Raw genomic sequence first — 10,297 nt, 5'->3', positions numbered from 1 at the left:
CCGCGCCGGGAGGCGGGGCACTGGCCTGGGAGGGAGGGGCCGCGCCCGCGAGCTCCGTGCCACGTCCTCCCCCTCCTCCGCCTCCCATTGGTCGACTCAAAATCTCGCGAGTCCGCAGGCTCGGCTCCCCGCCCCCTGGCCCGGGTGCCGAGGCAACCGCACCTGTTTGGCCCCGCCCCCGGAGGGCGGCTCGCGGAAGTGCTGCGGTTAGAAGGGCGGGAACTGAGAGTTGGGTGCGAGGAGGTCGCCGTGCCGGCGCGCGCGTCCGCACCCGCCAGCGGCCCAGTTAACCACCCAGCTCCCCAGGACCCGTCCTCCTCCCCCCGTCGGTGCGGAGCCCCGGAAGCGGGGGGAGTGGCCCCTGTCCTTCTCCCCGCGCCCTGTCGCACCCCTGCCCTGACATCCCTCTCTCTCCCCCAAACCTTCATCTGCACTGGGAAAGGGAGAGGCGGAAAGAGGTGGTGGAGGAAGCGAAGCGGCGTCCAGGCCGGTGGTGACTGGCCAGAGAGAGGGCGCTGCCCGCCCCCAGGCCCGAGGGGCCGGGAACTGCCGGGAAAGAGGGGACCTTCCTATAGAAGGGAGGACGGAAAAGAGGAAGTAGGGGCCCTCCAGCCCCTTAAGTTTTGAGGAAGTGAAATCGGAAATTCCCTTTGTGGGGTGGAGGGGAAATGTGGGGCAACAGCGAAATCTTGTGGGAAGTTAGGGGGAATCAAAAGCCCAAAAACTTCCGCCCTCCTCTGGGCAGTCAGGCCGCCTCTTACTCCCACCCCTGTGTCCCCTCCTTACCTGTTCCCGGCTGTTCCATCAGGCTCATTCCCCAGCCATCCTCTCTGGCCACACACAGGCCCCCTCGGCTGTCCAGGCTGAAGAGAATCTTCAGTGGGTGATGTCAGAGCTTGGGGAAAAGTGATTGTTATGTAACCAGCTTCAGGGTACCAAAATGTGGGAGGCTGGGCCCCTGGGGTGGGGGGCTCCTGGGCAGATCTAATGCACCCCTGGGAGCTTGGGGGGCCACACTCAACTTGCCGATTGTGGGAGATGTGGGAACCTGGCGGGCTGAGGTCTCTGAGCGCAGGAGGCAGCTGACAGGCTCAGAGGACAGAGCCAAGAGCCCAAATCTGAACCAACTGACTAAGGAGCGGGAGTCGAGTGGAGAGGGCTAGAGGGAGGTTTGGTCGCCCACCCTGTAGGATCAAACCTTGGTGCCTTGTGGGGGAATAAATCACATCACATTGCCTCCCTCCAACCCTTCCTGCCGGTGGGAGAGCAGACAAGTCACCCAGCCCTGCGGTGGCGCGTCCCAGACTTACTGCTTGTGTTCATAATGCCACTAGTGTCCTTTTCATCGAGCCACGGGTCTTTTTGGCATTTTCCCCAAAAGAGGATATGGAGAGTCCTGGGCAGGGCCCTCCCGGCTGCTGTGTGCCAGCTGGTGACCCTGAGCCTGGGCTGGCCCAGTGCAGACTTCCTGGGCCAACCTTGGAAGCTAAAGGACTCCCTACGCTACTGCGCTTCGTGGGGTCCACCCCGGACATGTGACTTCTAGACTGTTCCCGGGAAGGGCCGGGGGCTAGGGATCCTGAAAGAGGTGTTTGTTCGATGGCCTGAATGAAGCTTGGCCATTCTCAGCTCCACGACACTGACACGCAGTGGTTTCATGTGTCCCCAGAGCCCTGGGGGGTGCTGGGAAACCCAGCCCTATAAAGTTGAACAAAATGTTCCTGGGTTATTTATAAGTTAAACCAGCCCCTGGTTAGACATGGCCACTGGCCGTCTGTGAGGAGCCCACAGGATGGGAAGAGGGAGCTCTCCTCTGGGAGGCTCCGTGGCAGGAAGTCGTTTCCCAGTGGCACCCCGAGTGGCGCCCCGGGGCCTGGGAGCTTCCTTCCCTAGTAATGCCCCCCATTGCAAAATGCCCTTTTCTTTTTGTTTTTTTGGGTTAGGGGAGTTTTCCGTTGGCTGGGAAAGTAGTGTAAAATGTGACCGGGCCCTTTCACTTTTGGTTTTTCCTCTTTCACTTTCCATCTCTGCTGGCTCCCTGGTGAATGACTGAGGAAGGATTCGACTGTTCTAGTCCCAAAGTGATGCCCAGGGTTTTCTTCTTGGGGACAGCTGTGAGCAAGGACAAAGGGGTCAGCTGCTGTCCCTCAGAGCCATCTGCTCAGTCCCATAAAACCTGTTCTTGAGAAGTGACTACAGACCCCTGAAGTCAAAAGAAAAATAAAAAATGGAGGTGTGTGTGGTTTTTGTGTTTTTTTTTTCCCTCTAAACACGGCAGAAGAAACTTGCTGGGAAAATGCAAAAACACAAAGGTTTGTCCCTGGGGTGAGGAGTGACTCCTTTCTGTGGAGAAAGTTTGCATAGGAGCACACTTGGCTGATCTTGTTGTCTCAGAGAGTAGATCTGGCCAGCAGGTCAGTTTTGCCAAAACCAGTCAAGCAGAGGGAGGACTCCCTTTATTTATTTATTTATTTTTAAATTATTACAAAAGTTTATTTTTACATCATTTTGCACATTTCTTTTTTTCCATTTCGAATGTAATCCCCGCGGGTTTCCCATCACCAAATCACCCGTGTGCCACCACCATAAGGACTCCCTTTATTTAAAAAAAAAAAAAGATCTATTTATGTATGCACAGAACTGGGGTACAGGCCAGAGGTGCAGGGGTGAGAGGATTCCCCAGAGACAGAGTGGGGAGCAGAGAAGGCAGTTCCACTGAGATACACTGCTGAGGGGGCAGCGGGGAGACAGGAGAGATGCTTTGTCACTCGGCACACAACACTTGTGCCTTGTCTGGGTGGTGCATCCTAATGTCCCTGCCCTCTCAGCAGCCAAGAGCACACATCAGGGGCGGGGAGGCGGCTGCCCGAGTGACCACAGTCCCAGCTGCTCCCTCCTCACGGCCCTCTACACACGTCCTTCTGCTCCCTTGGCTCAGCCTCCGCCCTGGTGCCCGTGGCTGGGGCCTGCCCTGAGCCTCCCCCTGGGCCTGGCAGGCTGGGGGCTGGAGTGGGCTTCTGGCCCCGGGGCTGCCAATCTCAACCACCCAGGCACAGAGCCCGGCCCCTCACGCCCATCCCCCACAGGGTCAGACCTAACACCTCCCTCCTCCTGCCCCCACATGGGTCCCCACACAGGTGGCTCTGAGCTGGCTGCCTGCTCACCTCCTCTGCCCACCCTCAGTCTCTCACTTCCCGTTCGCTGGAACATTGCTGACCTGAAGCACAGTCCGGGAACGTGGAACATCAGAAAGGGACTGGAAGCGGGAAGGATGAGAGGCCCACGCCCGCCCCGCTCTCTTTCAGAAGGATGCGCTGGGGCTTCCCCAGATCAGGAATGCTGGGGTCTCTTGGCGGGGGCCCAGCTGCTCCTCCCCCTCACCCAGCCGGACGCTCTAGGCCCTGCCCTCCACCTCTGCTAATCTGGTAGTCAGAAGTCCACAGACCCCCCACGGCACACAGGTCAAGTGCTGGGTGGGAGAGAGTGGGCTCACCCCTGGGGCAGAGCGAGTTCGGGGCACTGAGGCCTCACGTAGGTAGTCTGAGGGGCTGATGGCCTGAGCTGACGCCACTCTCTGAGAGCAGAGTCCTCTCCAGCCTGGCATGGAGGAAGGAAGCTGGAGACTCAGATCGCAAGAAGGATCCATGGGCCCTTGTTGACTTGAAGGTGAAAGGGCCTAGTGGGAGGGACTGTGGTGGCCTGGAGGAGCAGAGAGACACCTGCTGACCACCAGCGCGGCAATGGGACCGGAGTCCTACAGCCTCGAGGACCCGAATCCGCGAGCCCTGCCCACCAGTGGGAGGGACCAGGCCAGCGCCCAGGGCCCAGAGACCACCCCGGCCCCAGGTTTCAGCATCCTGACCGGATCCCTGAGCCTCTGGCCAGCAAGCCAAGCCACTGAGGTTGTGGCCACTTCTGGGGATGGAGGGTGCCGAGCGTGACAGCGTCGTCCTGTCAGTGGTACTGGCAGCCATTTACCCTGCGCAGAGGAGACAGAGGGAAACCAGAGTGGGCGTGGAGTCGGGGCCTGAACGCGGCGCAGAGGGCAGGGCTGACAACGTGGTTGCCACATACACGCCACGTACTACAGCACACACGCCACAAACACACACCCCACACGCAGGTTCTCAGCGCCAGGCGATTTGCTCCCCGGGGGGCATCAACCATGTCTGGGGACATTCTCTGTGGGTACAACTTGGGGTGCTGTCGGCAGCTAGTAGTGCAGGATGCTGCTCATCACCCCACAATGCCCAGGGCAGCCAGTCAACAGAGAACCTCGGTGCCGGCCGCCAGCAGGGCAGAGGCCGCCAGCACCCTGGCGGACTTTGTGCAGGGCCCTGGCAGCAGCGGGCACGAGCCTGCTCAGGTTCAAAGCCGAGTGGCCGCGTGATCTCTAGTGAGACCCAAGGTCAGTGGCCCAGCTGCCTGAGGGGACGCGGACACTCCCACCCGGATCCCGCGGCTCGATGGATAGGGCGCCAGGACAGCGGCGTCAGCAGCAGCGTCAGCCGCCTTGGAGGGCAGGCAAGGTCCACAGTCTCTCCGACACCCCGGGGCTGGGGCAGACCCACGTCCATTTCCATGTTAGCCCGATTTCACATCCTGGACACAGCTGACCTTTCCATCGGAGGGAGGAAGCGGGAGGTGGAGGAAGGACATTCTACAACATGCCTGGCCAGCAGCAGAAGTCCAGGTCTGGGACGACAAAGAAAGGCCAAGGGTGGTTCCAGATAAGAGAAGGCGGAAGGGGCCTGACAAGCCAGGGAAGCGGCCGGGGCCAGCGGTCAGCGCTGCCCTGGGGCTAAGCCGCGCATCCCTGGGCCGTGCGGCGTCCACGCACAGCAGCTGCGCCGTGGTTGTGTAAGAAGTCGGTTGCTCAGGCGACACATGTCGAAATAGTAAAGGGTGAAGGGTTGTGACCGATGTCACCTACTCTCGGCTGGTTCAGAAAAAAATGAGTGTGAGAGCGAGAGAGCAGAAGTGAATCTGGCAAACTTAGCCACTGGCGAAGCCACGGGGAGGGGAGATGGGGTGTGTGGTACTTGCTCGCATTTGAACCTGGGAAACCTCCGGAGTGTCAAAAACAAAAAGAAAAGGGAAGTGACGAGGTCCCACCGGCGCCATGTTGCCTGTGCAAGATTAGATTTGTTGCTCCCTGACCCAGCAGCAGCGACCAAAGTCCGTTTGTAGTAAAATGGATCCATCAGCTGAGTTCTGCTGAGGCCAGCCCTCCCCACAGGCTCCCCCCCCCCCAAACAGTGACTCAGGGCCAGGCCACGGGACAACGGACGCACGCTGCGGGGGGCCAGGGCATGAGGCAGAGCGAGGCGGGGAGTGGCCCCGGGCCAGCCATCTTCCCGGGACGGACGCTCGGCGCCCAGCGCGGTCTGTCTTCTCCACAGTATGGTTGGTTTGCACACAGCAGGTGCCGTGAACGTCCTACCAGGAGACCCGCTTTGTGCAGTGCGCTGAGCCCGGGGACCTGCCGCCGGCACAGGCTGAGCGCATCGCTGCTGGCTGGCTGTGGGCCGCGGAAAGAGCCGGGAGGGGCGAGGAGTGGGGAGGACGCAGAGGTGTGCGGAGGACCGAGGCCAGGAGGCCTGCGCTGCCCGCGGGATGCGGCTCCGCGCGCCCTCTGGTGGTGGCTTGCGGAAGAGCAGCGCTCGCCCCAGGCTCGGTTCCTCTTTCGCCCCGGGGCTGGGTCATTCCCCACCGCACACCAGGGCTGCTGGGGCGCCTGGACTTCACCTCTCTCGGAGTTCTTCCTGGTCAGAGCTGCCCAGCCCTCACCCTTTCCCCCGGCCGTCCTTGGGCCTGGAACACGCCCTGCCAGCATCCTTGTTCCCATAGGTGTGGAGATGGCTGGGAAGCCCCTGGGGGCATTTGCTGAGGGCCCCTACCTGCTGGTGCTGTGCCTGCGGGCAGGGGGCAGCCGGCTCAGGCCCCCATGCATCTGCACTCCCTCGGTCCTCCAGCCGGCATTTATCAAGCACCAACTCTACGCCAGTTTCTGGGGTTGCAGGAAACGCAAGGTTAGAGGCTGGGGGTAAGGGGGCTCTGAGGGGCTACAGGGGGGTCCTGGAGGTCTTGGGGAGGGGTTGGAGTCGGGTGCAGCCTGGGCCAGCCAGGCAAAGGCCCAGCTCAGTGGAGATCCAGGAGCCACCCTGGCCGGGTCCCAAGAACAGGTGTCCGACGCGCCTTAGGGGCAGATGGGGAAGGCAGCGGGCGGGGTCAGGGTTTGGCACCCCCACATTCAGCCCTTGTGTCTTGAAACCCCCACCAGTAAGGATGCTGAGTCCTGGACTTCGCCCTCCAGGCGTCTGGGGCTTGCTCTGGAGAAGATAAGCGTGGGGCTCTCACCCCTGCCAGACTGAGATAAGGGGCAGGTGGGAGAGCCCAGTCCGCAGAGGGGAGTCGTCCTGCGGTCAGTGGGGGACATCTGTGAGGGCCCTCGGCTGGGACCTGGGGGCCCAGGTCCTGGAGCGGGCAGGGGACAGCGACTGCCACGGGGGCTGGGTGCCTTCGGCTGCAAGTGGACCACGTGACTTCAGCAGGACGCTCGCCTCGCTGAGCCGTCTCCCTGGTCACAGGCTCGGGGCTGTCACCGTGCAAGGTGGCCAAGGTGGCCCTGGGTGATGTGTGCAAATGCCCGGCTCACAGAAAGGACTCAAAAACCAAGGAAGTAATTTGGATTTTTATTCCCAGGTCTGTGTTTCCATTGTTTTAAAATTTATTTTTGCCATATACCAGAGACATTTTGCAGGGGGGGAGTGGGGAATGGGATCAAAAACGGGGGGGTGGGGGGAGGGAGGGAAATGCACGGGACTATGGTGGTGGCACAGGGGTGATTTGGTGATGGGAAACCCATGGGGATTACAATTGAGGTGAAAAAAAAATGTACAAAATGATGTAAAAATAAACTTTTGTTAAAAAAAAATTATTTTTCGCAGAACACCTTTTCTTGAGGTGAAAATCCCTCCAGACACCAGGATGTGATGAACAGGGAGGAGTCAGGGTGGGGCTGTGGCCCTGTCCCTCTGCTGCTCTCCCCTCACCCCCCAGGACAGTGGGGGCCCTGGCGGTCAGCCTGCTCTGCAGGGAGGCGAGACGGGCGAGGGGGAGGCGAGACGGGCGAGGGGGAGGCGAGACGGGCGAGGGGGAGGCGAGGCGGGCTCAGGGTCCCTGTCCGGTGGGCCCAGAACGCCTGGCGCACGGACTTGGGGATGAGACGGAGGCTCAGGATCTGCTCCTTACTGAGTGCACACCTGGGCGGGCCTGGGCCTGGGGCAGGATGCGCAGGGGCTGGGTGAGCCGAGCGTGGGGAAGCCCGGGGTGCTGGGGGTGCCCAGTGGTGCCCAGCGGAGTGAGCTTCCGGGCATCCTGGAGCAGCCAGTGCTTGGCTGCAGCTTGAAAAGGGTTAAGGGTGCACCTGGGGCCCTCCCTGGAGGCGCAGCAGCACCATGAAGCTGCCCACAGCCCCTGCAGCACGAGTTCGATCCGCGGCCAGGGAGGGACCCCAGGGCGCAGCAGACCTCTCCTGTCTCCCCGCTGCGCCCCTCAGCAGTGGATTTCGTCAGTCTGACTGCTCTGCTCCCCACTGGGTCTCTGGTGAATCTTCTCACCCCTCACCCTGCACCTCTGGCCTGTACCCCAGTTCTGTATGCATAAATAAATAAATAAATAAATGCATAAATCTTTAAAAAAAAAAGAGCCGGGGAAGTGCTGGGAAGGGCGCTCCAGGCAGAGAGAACAGCATGAGCAAGAGAGCACAGCAGCGCAGAGCACCAACCGACCGGTGGAGAAGTGGAAGCCCAGGCTGAGGAGAGGGAAACGGAGAAGGGTGGGAAGTGTCTCCACAGCCCACCGGGGCCCAGCCCGCCCCCGCCACTGCCCCGGCCCGGCGGCTGGCATTGAGGCGAACATACCTGTGACCTATGGAATTGGCAGCCAGAGGGGAGCAGGACACTGGCTGTCAATTCATAGGTCAGAGCCCTGTGCGCTCGGTCTCGGCAGCCTGCTGACCGTCTCCGCCGCCCTGGGCTGGGAGCGTGGCCTGGAGACCCCGTGGGCTTGGGGGCCGCAGCGCGTCTCCTCTGTGGACACCGGCCACCACCCCAGATAACAGCAGCCCCACTGGAACCAGTGGGCACTTCCACATGGAGTTGCTGTTACAAGGGGTAGAAGCCAACCGGAGGCCGGGCGCTGTCCACTGAGTCTTGTCCCTGGCAGAGGGTCAGCGCCCTGCACCTCCGCCTGGGCTGCCCAAGTTCTCGGGGCCCCGGGGCCCTGGCCTTTTTATTGGGGCTCCTTATCGCCAGGGCCCACACCTGGATCTAACGCCAGCCCTCCTCCTCTGGGCGAAGTCCAGCCTCGACACCAGATCTGCTCATAAAGCCGGGAGTGGCCCCCATTTACAGCTCCAGGCAGCCTTTGCCCGCGCTGACACCCCCACGCACTCTGCCCCAGGTTCCTTGTTTCCTCATTTCTTTCCCAACCAGAGCTGGGCCCCAGCTCCAGGTTTGGCCACCACGGCCTCCACCCTCTGCCCTTTGCTCACCCTTCCTGCCACAGCCACAGGGCAGCGGGACGGTGAGGGGCGGCTGGGCATCTGCCCCTCTCCGGGAGCCCCAAATGCCCAGGTGCCGGGGTGCGGCACCCCGTGAGAAGCTGCAAATGAGACCAAGAGAGAAGGGGTGCGGGGGACAGAGAAAGTGGGGGAATGAGGCAGAGAGCCCAGAGAGCGGAGCATGCGGAGAACTGGAAAGGAGAAGAGAACGGGCCCGTGCAGGATGCTGCTCGGCTCCTCTGCCCGGCCCGGCCGGCAGGCCTGGCGGGACGACCCCAAGCCAGCGGCCTAACCCCGGTGACCATGCTGTCCCCTCATGCCCAAACTGGGACCTGTGAGGCCCCCAGGCCCGGCTGGGAGGCCCTCAGCTTGTAGGCCCATCCGCCCTGGGGGAGGAGGGCGCTGCAGGCGGGTGGCCGAGCCGGCAGGGCCCTGGACGCGGCACTTTCTCTGTGCTGCTCACTCTGCTCTGAGCGCAGGCTCTGGCTGAGAGGCTCCAAGTGACAGGCGTCTGGTCAGCAAGGCGGCACTTGGCAGCCCCCAGAGCCGCTGGAGAGGAAGGGGAGCTGCGATGAGCTCTCAGAGGGGGTCAGGCGGCGCCCCCTTCCAGGAAGAAGCTGCCCAAGGTCACAGGGCGGGCCCTGGGTCCACCCTGCCGCGGCGTCCTCCCTCTGTGGCCAGTCGGGGTGGGAGAGGGGGTCTCCGGGCAGGAGCCCGCTGCCGGGAGGATGTGCCCGCTCCCCAACCCCCCCAAAAGAAAGTCTAGTGGGCCCTTCAGAAGACACTCGGCAAGGCCGGGTCCCCGACCTGGCAGCGGTGGGGACAGGAAGTCCACTGCCCATCAGGTGCCCGGCCCCTCATCCAGCAGAGGAAGGTGAGGCCCAGGCCGGCAAGGACTCGCTCGTCACAGACCGGCCCCTCTCCTGCAGGAAGGCGGCTTGGGGACACCGGGGCCGAGGGTGGCAGGGGCCCAGGGGTAGGAGCTTACCTGCGCGTCTGGCTGGCCCTTGGGCATGAGGAGGAAATGGAGACACCCTGGCCCAGGCCCTTTTGAGCCGTTGGCCCAGCCCTGGGCAGGGGTTAATCATTACCTGCAGCCTGTCAATACGGACCGCAAGCGCAGTTCGAAGGGCACGCCACCCTGGACTGTGCCCGGGCGGGGTGGGCAGGTTCCAGGAAGCTGGGCCCCCACCCCTCCCGGGGCATCAGAGCCCGGCCAGCACTCGGGCCCTGTCGGCCCAGCTCCCCAGGTGACCGTGGGCAAGCAGGAACAGCGGCCTGTCCTGGCTACCTGTGCCCAGGCCTGACGGGCGCCAGGGCCCCAAGGGGCAGCCGGGGCCCTTGCCAACTGCAGAGGGGTCTGCAGACGACCCCTGCGGGGGGAGCGATCACTGAGGCGCGTCTACCCCCAGCCTCAGTTTCCCCACGGGCCTGCCCACCGCAGGGTGGCACTGCTCAGTATCGCTGTTCACAGAAACAGGCGCGGTATGGGGCGGCACGGCAGTCTCTTCCCCACCCGTCCTAGGTGTGTCTTTAGGGGGCCCCTCTCCTCCAGTGCCCTGAAGCTGGGGCCCAGGGCCGAAGCTCCGGGTACCCCAAAAGCCTTTTTGCTACAGATGTGGGGAACAGCCTCCGGCGGGACGGCCCTTTCTGTCCTGGGCCGGCTCGGTGGGGCCGCAGGAGGGACAGAGACCCAGAGACCCAGGTGTGTGTGGGCTCACGGGGCCCCAC

This window comes from Condylura cristata, unplaced genomic scaffold, assembly GCF_000260355.1.
Source record: "Condylura cristata isolate star-nosed mole 26May11 unplaced genomic scaffold, ConCri1.0 scaffold00015, whole genome shotgun sequence".
Taxonomy (NCBI): domain Eukaryota; kingdom Metazoa; phylum Chordata; class Mammalia; order Eulipotyphla; family Talpidae; genus Condylura; species Condylura cristata.
Note: the sequence above shows the minus strand (reverse complement) of the source record.